The 9,781-nt window shown below is 34.7% G+C and overlaps 1 long non-coding RNA gene across 1 annotated transcript; it reads right to left on the reverse strand.

The window, feature by feature from the left end:
• Positions 1-318: 318 nt before the first annotated feature.
• Positions 319-5,428, reverse strand: LOC135720944 (uncharacterized). The gene is made up of 4 exons (XR_010521373.2): positions 5,048-5,428; positions 4,103-4,167; positions 3,608-3,742; positions 319-1,821 (listed from the first exon to the last, which is right to left on the reverse strand). It is a non-coding gene; the product is annotated as an uncharacterized lncRNA (long non-coding RNA).
• Positions 5,429-9,781: the final 4,353 nt, after the last annotated feature.

Consider the following 9,781-nt stretch of genomic DNA (forward strand, 5'->3'; position numbering starts at 1 on the left):
CACGTTTGCAAGTTAAGACCAAATGCTGTGACAGAAAAAAACAAGAACAACTTGTTAAAGTGTTTAAAAGAAAGATTCGAGTTATGCTGGTTACGTTGAACGTTACGATCACTTTTGGAATTCACCCGCAGACACAAAACTTGGTACGTATTTTCCACACCAAGATCTGTCAGCGCAAACTTAGTTTTGGTGCATTCTCATGAATTTTAGCTCCTCTGCCTAACATTGTTGTTCTGTACAATTGGTATATGTATTCAGGCCAAGCTCCTAATGATTACCTTTCATATACTTTTATTCACTGTAAAAAAAAAACGTTTTTTTACAGGTAATATTCTGTATATTTTTACAGAATTTTCCAATTTTTTCATTAAACAGTAAAATGCTTTTGTTTTACAGATATTTTCTGTTATTTAAAGATTTACCATTAAAATGACAGTATTTCCTTGTAATTAACAATCACATCAAAATTATGTTTTTTAAAGGCAATTCATACTATTTTTACAGATCAAAAATGTATTTTCACAGACATTTGCCGTTAATTTTCACAAACATTTGCCGTTAATTTTCACAGACATTTGCCGTTAATTTTCAGACATTTGCCGTTAATTTCCACAGAAATTTGCCGTTAATTTCCACAGACATTTGCCGTTAATTTTTACAGACATTTGCCGTTAATATTTAGACATTTGCCGTTAATTTCCACAGACATTTGCCGTTAATTTTCACAGAAATTTGCCGTTAATTTCCAGACATTTGCCGTTAATTTCCACAGACATTTGCCGTTAATTTCCACAGACATTTGCCGTTAATTTCCACAGACATTTGCCGTTAATTTTCAGACATTTGCCGTTAATTTTCAGACATTTGCCGTTAATTTCCACAGAAATTTGCCGTTCATTTTTACAGATTAAAAAATTATTTTTACAGAAAATTTCTGTAAATGTTTTATTGATTATTTTTCTGTAGAAATGTAAGTAAAATTACATAAATCAGTAAATTTATAGTGTTTAAAATGTATCCCTCTTCAGCATTGAAACTTTTAGGGTTTTGCTCTTGCTGCAAAGTAAGACCACGTCCACTGTTAACTCACATTCCACCTCAATCTCTAACTGGTGAACATTGTTCAGCAATACTACAACATGACTTCCTCAAATCCACTTCTTTGGTTTTGTGCTGCTTGTAGCTATACAACTTGACTAAGAAATGTTTTTGGAGCTGCAACTTGTGTCATGGTAGCCTACACTGTAAAAAAAATTACTGTAATTTTTTTTAACTGCTGTGATAAATCATTTAATGTAATGTAAACTAAAACACTTAAAATAACAGAAAATCACAGATGTAGCCAAATGCATTTATTGTTCAATAGTCCAAAACTTTCCAATGCATTAAGATAATAAGTATTAGTTTCCAAAACTCTCCAATACAATGCAGATCACAAAATAAGGCTTTAGCCTTGGAAATACAACAACGAATACCACTAAGCACTGCAGCATTTAATTAACCACAAAGGAACACATTACTACATAGTGACCAAACTTCAGTCATAAATTTACAGTTTAAACAAACACACAAGAAATAGTTTTAACTGTGCCTACCTTTAAATTGCTTATCTATGAACATAAACTTTTAAATTAAACACAAACTTGAAAATCTTGTCAGAGTCTCTTCTTCAATTCCATTGGAATTAACTGGCAAGCCATTCAAAGTCCATTAGTTTTCGTAGCAGTGTTCATACATTTGGGTTTATTCCATGCCTTTATTTGTCTCACATTCCAGCAGCAAATTTTTTATCCAGTTTCCGGACTGATGCCCACAACTTCTCTGTTAAAAAAAACAACAACCAGAAGACCTTATTATAAAAAATCAGCATATACTAAAACAATAAAATAAAAATTGGTGAACTTGATGCACAGTACAAATGTATTTTACCATCCACGAACAAATGTCTTAAATTTGAATATATAAAATTCAGAATTTAAATTAATGTGTATTGATTTATACAAATAGAGACATGTATGTGAATAAAAATGCAAAAACTGAGATGTGCATTTGTGGTTCAGGTGACACGCCTGCATTTATCCCGTTCTGTTTATTTGGATTTTGAGACTCATTTCCCCATGTAAAGCATTATATGAGCCAAATATAAACAACTATCGATGAATAAACCAAACAAATGCATTTCATTTTTGTGTCCGTAAAATTCAATATTCAAATGAATGTGCATAGATTTGTACAAACAGAGACATTTGTGAATTTCAGTGATTATATTTTGTATCATTATATCACAATTTGTGCATGCAAAAATGCTGATGTGCATTTGTGAATCAGGTGATACATGTAAATTCACATGTTTGGTTCATTCAAATTTTGCGACTTTTGTTGCGTGGTTTGTATTTAACCAAACAGGATGAATGCATGTACATCGCCTAATTCACAAATGCACATTGAAGTTTTTGCATACACAAATTGTAATAAACTAATAAAAAATATAATCACTGAAATTCACAAATATCACAATTTGTGCATGCAAAAACAAAACCACCAATGTGCATTTGTGAACCAGGCAATGCATGTGCATTCATCCTGTTTGATGCACATAATTAAATTCCAACACAAAATGAAACGCATTTGTTTGGTTCATTCATTGATAGTTGTTTGTATTTGGCTCATAAAATGCTTTAAACGGCAAAATGAAAATCTCAAAATCCAAATGAACAGAACGGGATAAATGTAGGCGTGTCACCTGATCCACAAATTCACATCTCCTTTTTTGCATGGGCAAATTATGATATATATAAATACAAAACAAAAAAATTAAACATTTTATTTACATACATGTCTCCATTTGTACAAATCAATACACATTCATTTAAATTCTGAATTTCATATATTCCAATCTTATGGCATTTGTTCGTGTATGGTAAAATACAGTTGTAACGTGCATCAAGTTCGCCGGGAAATGTCCATGTATTTGTTATTTTGACTAATTTCAACCCATAATGCAGTGGTGGTAGTGTCATAGTTATTAGTATCTGCTCTAGAGTTTGGTGTGAAACATGACAGGGATTTATAGATAAACAGTGCATAATCACTGTCTATGTGTCAACTCATGATAAAGCCAGTGACGGCCGGTGACTTCTTTTTCGAGGGCACATAATGCAAAGCTCGTCACAACATGTATTTAGCTCTTCATGTGTGTTGCTCGCCATTTCAAAATATGTGTTTAGCGCGTCATGTAAATGTATGTGCATCACGCAAGATGTCAAAATACAAGCCTGCTGCAGACACGTCTAAATGGTTTATGATAAAAGAGATGCTCGCGTTTGCCAGATACTGGCTTAATCTCATGTGTGATGTGTTAAGTGAGTGTCTTGGGAGTATTTTGTGAACGTGAGCGTCACTTATCATAAACCCTTTCGATGCGTGTTCAGCAGGCACTCATTTTGACAATACACATGATGCACATGGTTCACATGACGCAACAAACACATATTTTGAATTTGCTCCCCTGAAAAAAGAAGTCACTAACTAAAAAACCTAACCTAGAAGTCAAAAAAACTTGCAAGTATACAATAGATATTGGTTAAGAGTTTATGCTCTGAATTACCTCTGAATAAACTCAAGTGTGCATGCAGCTTGATTGTGATATGTGTCAGATATGCCCCAAATGCCTCTAAACATGGGCCCAGGACAACCTTCTCTTCAGATGACAACATCCATTTGCTTGAGGTCATCAATTCACCTATATAAAGTAAACTTGGATTAATAATGGTTGTGACAGTATGGTTCATGGCATGCACTGCAAAGAAGAGCTTAGTAATTCTGTCTTTTTTCCAGTCTAAATATATTCAAATTCTTAAATCAAGAAAGAAATTTTGTCTAGCTTCAATCTAAATTAAGTGAATAAAAAATAATTTAAAATGATCTTTTTTGGATTATTCGACTATACAAAGAGTAAATTTACTTATTTACTTAAGCTCTTTATTGCAGTGTAGGTACCTTGTGTAAACCAAAAAATACAGATAACACTAGAAAATAAAAAAACATTAATGATTACAAAAGAAAGCAAAAAAATAGTTTGTATTCATTGTATCCAAATTACCTTGGATGATCAGTGAGAGGTGAATCCGATAATCCTCATTCCATGTCAGCTGCAGTTGCTGCTACCTAAAAAAAAAAAATTTTTAACTATATTTCATACAAACAGGACATAAAAAAGAAATAGCATCAATTAGAAGGACTAAGTATTAATTATTTTTCTTATTTTCGAAGTGAATGGGGCTCATTAAAGATTGGGTTACAAACATTCCTCAAAATATCTTCCTCCGTGTTTGAGATGTCATGAATATGAAGTGAAATGCATTTAACATACTATCTTGTATTACATAAATGTATTTAAGTAAACTTGTACTCATCTTTCATACAAAGATGGGTTCAAATGTATTACAAGTGGTACCTAAATACATTTTTAAATTACATTTTAGCATATTTCATATGTACTAAGGAACAAAAAAATGTAGGCTATATTAAGTACAAAATTAGTACATGAAAAAAAGAGCACTTTGAGTAGATTATAGGATTGTACTTGTCTTTGATCAAAGTACGACTTCATGAGGCGAGGCGCTGCAAGAAACGACAAGTGGATGACATCAGAGTAACGCGAGAGCGATAGGAATTAGGCTCTTCCGCAACATGTCTCGCGGTACTCTGATGTCATCTTTGTCAGTTCATGCGGCGCTGCGTAAAGTTGAGTACACAAAAAAACTCGAAGCAGGATAATTTATCTCTTACTTCTCAGCCTGAGAAATACAAGGTGTGGCGTGTGAGCGTGTGAACTGACTGAAATGCGTGTGTCTAACGGTGAATGCGTGCGACTTGACTCGAGAGCCCTGTCTTCCAACATGTGCATCAAACTAACACGCGCATATTACATCAAATAATGTGCTACAGACTCGCCCAATAAATTCAGCAGAGAAACTAACGCTAATACTTAACTCTGATGAACAGTCTGGTGTTTGTAATGTGACAAATTAAAAATATTACTTACACAATGGAAGAATTATCAGATGCAACTTCTTCATTCCACTCCGACCGTAGACACCTGTCTGCGCAAACTCGCAATGCGCATGTGCACCGGGCGCAAATTTGCTGATGACGTCGTGACATCACACGTACTGCGCTACGCACACATGTTGTCTAAATGTGTTTCTTATCAAACATTTTTGACAAAGATATGTACATTATCAGAATCTACATGAATGTTTATAATTCATTTAATAGGCTGCATTTATTGCAGTTATTGTAAAGTGCCAAAGCTTTTATTTCCAAACTAGTGCCACAGCTGACTTTTTAAATAAATACATAAAATAAAATAATAAGTGTCATTACATGTTGTCCTGTAGCATTTACATATTAGCCTATTTCAAAAATACAGTATTGCAGACATAACTGTAAAATTAGCATTTAGCATGCTCCCACAATTCATTGCAAACTACAGTATAGGGAGAGAGAAAGAGAGAGAGAGAGAGAGAGAGAGAGAGAGAGAGAGAGAGAGAGAGAGAGAGAGAGAGAGAAAACAGGGCTTAAGACAAATTTTATACAGGATCCACAACAACCATTATTAAAAACTAAGCTTTTGTACACACTCACAGTCAGTCTCACACCCCATCTCCATTCAAAACAAAGCATCACTATCTGTGTATTTGTAATATGTAAACTAAATGGACACAGATTCTATTAAAGACTTAGACCTAGTCCACACGGACCGGAGTATTTTTATAACCGTGTTATTTTTTTATGTGGTTCGGCCGTTTGTCCACGCAAAAACGCAGTATCAGTGCACTGAAACCAAACATTTTTGAAAATCCCTGCCAAGGTGAGGATTTTAAGAAAACGCTGGTTGCAGTGTTGTCGTGCGACGTCAGAGTGTGCGCCGTTATCTGCTGTATTTGACGTCAGAGGTTATATTGTCGCCTGCTGGTGTGGCATGCTCTTGACAGTGCTTGATAGCGTGTTTTTGCTTTTTCATGTGGACAGAGATTTCTTTTAAACTGAGCATGTGTGGACAGGATTTGTTTGGAGGAAAAACTCAGGTTATAGAAATACCCATGTCCGTGTGGACTAGGCCTTATTTTCTTGCCTTTTGGTGGGATTTCAAAATGGCAAACTTAGGCCTTGTCCACACGGACACGGGTATTTTTATAACCGTGACCTTTTTTTTGCCGTTCATCCACACAGACATGCAGTATCACGTCACTAAGGTTATGTTTACACGTGGGCGGCTATTTTCATAAACGGACATTTCAACCTCTCCGGTTTCCAAAATAATATCGTGCACACATGTCAGTTTTCAGAAAAGTGTTTATTTACACGTACCCGTGCATATATGCCGTCAAGAAAAGCTCAAGCCCACGTAAGCCAATCACCGGCAGCACTGGTGGTGACGCAAACTGGTTCATGTTGGAGGGAGGAGTTGTTGCCGTATGTGATCGATGACGTCAAAGTACCGCGAGAGCGAGTTGAGGAATCACTAGTCTAATTTCAAATCGCTCTGGCGGTACCTTGACATCATCCGTCTGATCGGTTCTTGCAGCGCCACATGAAGTCAAACACGCGTAAAATTGCTGACCTCCGAGCACTCGTCTCTGCTCGACATAATGGAGCAGCTGTATTTGCAAAAACAAACACACAAAACGAGTTTGCATGAACATAAATGTGATCTTGGAAGTGTTCAGAGTAGCAGTCACATGTAAACATAGGTCAAACTTTTGTCATAAAAAATGACAAGAATCATTGGTGTTGTTGCCATGAACTTCTATATTTATATCCTAATATAAACTAAGGTATTGTTATATGAAAACCCCAATTTTGTGATCAACTTTCAAGTATTACAAATAAAGGAAAGTCTTGGACATTCAAAAAACATATGAAAAACATCATGAGCATTACAGGACAGAACAATCTTATTAAACTTTGATAGCCTATCTATTTGAGGCTGTAGCACAACTCTACACTGAAGATCTCCACATCGCTTGGAGATAAGAGCTTTACACAGTACTCTCCATGATGGATGCACTTCTTCGCAAATAGAGATTTTATCCCTTCATTTAGTATCTGTTTCCTTGCAAATGTCCAACATGCACAGATTTAACACACATATAAACGTTTTTCTTTGCCACATTATGAACAACCAAATCCCTTTCAACAATGCAGTCTGGTTTATATTACATCTCCTCCATCTTTAGGGGTCACCTTCAGCTCAGGCAAGTTCTGAGGTGTAAAATCATCTACCAGGGCTGAGTTTATACATGACATTAATGCATGGGGCAAAGCATCCCTAATACACTTAATTATCCTGCCCACAGTTCTCAGAGATTTTAATTTAACCTGTGCAGCAAGTGTGTAATCATAATCATAAACACACAATAATCATAAAGCACAAGTAATTTTTACTGTTTACCACACTCTTGTTATTTTTCAGGCTGTTTAACTAGTGACTAAGGAAAAGTCTCATACATAAAATTATCTTGTATGAAATTGATTTGTCCATGTTGAAAAATAGGGTGGATGATGTAATGAAGAATAGGGTCAACAGTCATACGGGAAAAACCCCAACAGAATCTTTCCTTGTGGAATTTTCCAGGCCTACACGTTTAAAGAAGCATTTCACCCGTAGAAACATTCATCTTTATTGAAAGTGTGTCATATTTGTAGTCAAAATGTAACATACATTTAGAATTTGGTGCCTATTTGACTGAGAAAAGGGGTGTTTGTAGTCTCACTCCCTCAACAAAGATATTGGACTTCCTTCTTTCAATGATGCAAAATGACACACGCACGCACACACATATATGGCCTATAACATATTGCTACTATGTATGTGTAAATAAATAAATAAATAAATATATATATATATATATATATATATACACACATATATATATATACATGTGTGTGTGTGTGTGTGTGTGTGTGTGTGTGTGTGTGTGTGTACACACGCACGCACACACATATATGGCCTATAACATATTGCTACTACGTATGTGTAAATAAATAAATAAATAAATAAATAAATATATATATATATATATATATATATATATATATATATATATATATATATATATATATATATTTTTTTTTTTGTGCTTGTAACTTTTGTTGCCTATTCAGAGTTTGTTTTGACAAAGATCAAAATATTTCCACAGAATAATAAAAATAACATTATTCTAATTTCAACTCCATACAACTATTTAACATTCACAATTTTCTTCAACAGCACACTTTATTCCGATACATCTCTTGTTTGTGTGTGTATGTGTGCAACACAGATTCAAATTTGCCGCCAATTCCCGCCCACAACGGCGAATGTGTCGTAGGTCGTAACAGTCGAATGAGCAGCAATGATTTGGTCACGTGTTTTAGAAGTTTGAATTTACAAACGGATGTCAGATGCGTCTCAACGCAGTCAACGGGTTTGCGCGGTATTTTCGATTCACTCTGAGTTTAGGTGAGCCATCCTCGGATATCATGGAGCTGCATTGGCATTTCGGAATAAGGAATATGTTTTCTCCTGCGTTTCGAACGAAGGTAAGAGTGTTTTCAGTTCAATATAAAAAGTATGCATTTGTAACTGGTGTGAATTATTTGAATCGTTTTTTCCTATATTGTATTATTTTCTTAAATTTACTGGTGGTTATACTCCGTTTTGTAATTAAAATGGGTTAATGAACCTCAAACAATTTTGTTCATATCATTGTTCACAAGTAAGAGAATATAACGTTAAATTAAAGGAACTTTTCTTCGGGTCTTCGTTTAGGGTGGGAGCGTCTTCGGGGGAACATCTCCCGGGTTCCTCCATGTACGACGTGTGATGGTGCTTTTCTCGTGGACGTTTCTCTGGTATGCTGAGTTTTATCGTCCAAATGCATATTTTTGCTCAAGTGCTCAACAGCATTTGATCGTGTTGGTTGTGATGAAGTGTTTAATTGTAATAAGCATATTATGAATTTCATAATCTTATAATTATCATATTATGCTCAGTGTCTTCAGGACAGAGTGAGAGAAAAGACATTGCCCCGTCGATCCACTGATGATGTTGGTCTGTTTACAGGTATGTTGTTTGTTTAGTTATTTTTTTATGAAAGAAAATAGATCTTATTACCTGTTAATAAACATGCATTGTGTTTTAAGAATCCATTTGAATGATTTGTGCTGTGCTTGACGCACGTGGTCAGGCCTGCACATGGTGTAGGTAGGTGCTAGTATGTTTCATTTGGATGTTCCTAATGTCATTGTAGTTGTTTCATTAGAAGGTTAAATCATAGGAATATGAATTAATAACATATTTCAATGTAATCTAGTATATTTAATGTTGTTGTATAACGTTACTTATACACTATTAGAGTGCATTAAAGGAGAACTTTGGTCAATTTTAACATTTTAGCTGTCAGTACAGAGAACAATAAAAACAATTGTTGTTGGCTACACTGTGTTATCCTCTTTAAAATTTGCACCCAGTTGACTAAAACGGGCCCAGTTATGTTCTTTTAGCCTCTTTAACACCCTGGAAATGTTAGAAGTGATCCTGTGGTCAAATATTTATATTATTTTGTATCATTAGAGTAAAGTAAACTTTTTTTTTTTATCAAATGATATATTCACCACAGTATTGTGGTCAAACCTTAATATCAATCATAATAACAGGTTAAGTGTTTCCTCCATTAATGAGTTTGGAAATTTTAAAGAATGCTTAAACGTATCAATTTCGCAAATCCTAAAT

This window comes from Paramisgurnus dabryanus, chromosome 13, assembly GCF_030506205.2.
Source record: "Paramisgurnus dabryanus chromosome 13, PD_genome_1.1, whole genome shotgun sequence".
Classification (NCBI taxonomy): domain Eukaryota; kingdom Metazoa; phylum Chordata; class Actinopteri; order Cypriniformes; family Cobitidae; genus Paramisgurnus; species Paramisgurnus dabryanus.